At 38.6% G+C, this 3,515-nt stretch overlaps 1 protein-coding gene across 1 annotated transcript in view; it reads right to left on the bottom strand.

The window, feature by feature from the left end:
• Positions 1–1,410, bottom strand: part of DENND4A (DENN/MADD domain containing 4A) — a 131,210-nt gene extending 129,800 nt beyond the window's left edge. The window contains exon 1 of the mRNA XM_006886644.1: positions 1,338–1,410. The gene's annotated coding sequence lies outside the window, so the exon portion shown is untranslated. The remainder of the gene's footprint in view (positions 1–1,337) is intronic.
• Positions 1,411–3,515: the final 2,105 nt, after the last annotated feature.

The following is a 3,515-nucleotide window of genomic DNA, read 5'->3' as shown; positions in this document are numbered from 1 at the left end:
ACTCCCTCATTGGTACACAATCCCCCCCGCACCTCCCCCAATCCCACCCGCAACCCCAAATATAATCCACTCTGCAACCCTCATTGCATACTCCTACGATAAACATAATGCCCTAAAATATAATACTTTTAAATTATTCTCTCCCCCATAGATGCTTTTCAGTATTTTGGAGAAGTCCCTGACAGCAGACTTTTCCAATGCAATACATCTCCTGAATCTCCTACTGCTGGTACAGAGGGTATTGACTGTTGATCCAAGCAAGATGAAAGAAGAAGTTTAACTCTTTTAATTTTTAAAATGCTAAATAGTCTTCACAGTTACTTGCTATGCATCAGAAAGCTGGCCAATAACTAGGGATGGCAGAAAGAGAATAGATGCCTTTGAGCTGTGGTGCTGAGGAAGAGTACTGAATATACTACGGACTGGCAGGAGAACAAACAGGTTCATCCTAAAGAAAGTGAAACCACGCTGTTCCTTGGAGGCAAGGATTCTAAGGCTTTGTCTGATATACTTTGAACAAGTTGCAAGAAAGAATCAGTCCTTGGATAGATATGTTATGCTTGGGAGGGTGGAGGGACAGCACAAGAGAGGAAGACCCTCGATTAGACGGATTGATTCAGTGACTGGGGTAATGAGAGTAGGTATGTCAGAGACAATAAGGTTGGCACAGGATAGAGCAGGGTTTAGGGCTATTGTACACAGGTTGTTATGAGTCACGATTTGACGGCACATAGCAACAACAAATTTCACTAACCTAAATTGATTCTCTGTGGGTGCAGAATTTCTTGAGCAATGGGAGCTGTTTTCCTGTCCCTTACTCTACACTTTGGAGTCGCCACTATTCCTTCTCCTTAACGCCAAACTAAAACAACAACAAAATCAAAAGATAAATCTATTATCACACAGTTCACTTTCTAAAGATTTTATAAATCTCTGACTTACAAAAACCTTAAAGTAGGACTAACAGGCATTTAGAGGGGAAATAATCTTTGTAATCACAGTCAAATTTTTGGCAAAGAAAGAGAAGCAGCACAGAAGAATGCTGGCTTACTTAGAGATCTCAAGCTTAAGCAAGGAACCAAGTTCTTTAATGTAGTATCCTTTATACTGAGGATGATGCCTATCATAAATGGTGATGAATTTATACTGACTCAGAGGACATCTTAAGGAATTTTCACTCAATCGATTTTTTAATTTGTGTCATTTGTTTCTCATAATCATTATGTGGCAAGTATAACGCCCAAATTCTTGTTAAGAGTTCTGGTAAACTAATGCTTCATTGTGTGAAATACAGAAAACAAAACAAAGCAAAAAAATATAAACTACTCACACATTACGGAAGGTCTCTCTGGAAAAATGATGCCAGGTCTCAACTTGTGACTTCCTCAAGCCTCACAGTTTGAGAAATAACTGTATTGAAAAGAATAACAAATGAGCTTAAGTTAAATCCAATCAAGTATTTGCCCCAAAGATCCCCGTGGATACTTAGGTCCTGTTGACAATGATTTTTCCATGCAAAATTACTGCATATATTGATTTTATATGGTTAAGAGTCAGTAAATAATTTTCAAGCACCAGCTTTCCAGACAACATTATTTCAGTCAAGAATACACATTATAAAAAAGAATAAACATTCATTCATTGTTGAACTTTTCTCTCTGCCCATCCCTTTCCCGCAATTCACTCTTCTTGAAAAGTAAAAGAAAAATTCTTTCATTGTTATGCAATCCCTCTCCACAAGTCCACTCCACTGCGAAGCCTTCATTCTGGACTCCTGTCATGACAAGAATACCCATTCATATATCCCTTTTAAACAGTTTTCTCCCTCATCTGTTTGAATGCAGTATACATCATTCCTCCCCCCCTTCACTGCTTTCCCTCAACCCCAATGCCAGTCCTGTTTTACAACAGTGGCCCTATGCAATATTTGTCCTTTTGTGACTGAGATATTTCACTCAGCATAATGTCCTCCAGGGTCACACATTTTGAATAATATTTCATGAGTTCCTTGTTTTTCAACATAGCAGAGTATTCCATTGTGTGAATATACCAGAGCTTCTCTATCCATTCGTTTGTTGATGGGCATTTGGGGTGTTTCCAGCTCTTTGCTATTGAAAACAAAGCTGCAATAAACATGGGTGTTTATATATCTGCTTGGGTGGCAGTTATTGTTTCTTTAGTGTAAATCCCAGCAGTGGAATTGCTAGGTCAAATTGTATTTCTATTTGCAACTTTTTGAGAAGCCGTCATGCAGCCTTCCATAGTGGATTTACCATTTTACACCCACTACAACAGTGAATAAGGGTTCCAGTTTCTCTGCAACCTTGCCAGCACTTGATGTTTGCTATTTTGTTAAATTTTGCTATTCTGACTGGGGTGAGATGATATCTCATAGTTGTTTTGATCTGCATCTCTCTTAGAGCTAGCGATTTTGAACATGTCTCTGTAAACTTTGATTAAAATTAATTAAAAAACAGTAGAGAAAGGGAAAGAGAGAGAGAAAAAGAGAATAAGCAACGGTATAATGGAGTAAACCTCTACTGGGTTTCCAACACTGTAACTCCTGGTGTGAGGAGGCTGCTTGCTCATCTTTCTCCTGAGAAGCAGTTGATGATTGAAACTGCTCGAGGTGAGCAGCCTTTTGGATAATAACACAACATCCGACTGACTCGACCACCAGTGCTCCTTAGAAGGAAGGAATGGGGGTGGGGAAGGTTTTGAACCCATTCTATATGTTGCTGTTACCATATGCCATCCAGTTGACTATGAGTTACGGAAACCCTGTGAACAACAGACCAGAACCTTAACCCTTAACCTTACTCCAGTATCCTCACAGTCTCTTCCATACTCAAATCCATAGTTGCAGTTATTGCGTCAATTTATCTTGTTGAGAGTCTCCCTCTCTTTTGATGACCCTCTATTTTTCCATGCATGATGGTTTTCCCCCCAAGCACTTGTACCTTCTGACAACACGCCCAAAGTATGCTAAGAGAACTATCACTGCCCTCTCTCCAAGATAATTTGTTTTTTCAGAAGGCCATGAAATAGTCAATACCCTTAGCCAATACTATAACTCAAAGGAACCAGTTATTCTTCAGTGTTCTGTATTCACTACCCAATTTTCAATTGCAGTGAAATGTGCAAAGCGCTGGAATTTGAAGACCAAAAGGGAAGAACATTTCTCAAGCTAAATGAATTTAACAAAAAAATTCAAGAGTTGCAATACTGAAGAATTCTATGGGGAAAATCTTGAATAATGTTCAATGGCATACAAAGTAACTGAATATCTCACAGCTTGATTCAGGTGCACCTTAGTCTTTAAACTGACCCCCTTGCTCTTGAGCATTTTATAAAGGTCTTTGACAGCAGATTGTCCCAGTGCAACGTATCTTTTTTTATTTCTTGACTGCTACTACAATGGGTATTGCTTGTGGATCCAAGTAAAATGAAATTGATGACAACTTTTTTTTCTCTATTTTTTATTAATTTTCATAAACATTTACAGAGATTTTGGG

The sequence above is a fragment of the Elephantulus edwardii genome, unplaced genomic scaffold, assembly GCF_000299155.1.
Source record: "Elephantulus edwardii isolate Elephantulus edwardi_28Jun2011 unplaced genomic scaffold, EleEdw1.0 scaffold00050, whole genome shotgun sequence".
In the NCBI taxonomy this organism is placed as follows: Eukaryota; Metazoa; Chordata; class Mammalia; order Macroscelidea; family Macroscelididae; genus Elephantulus; species Elephantulus edwardii.
This window is presented reverse-complemented; position numbering and strand designations above follow the sequence as displayed.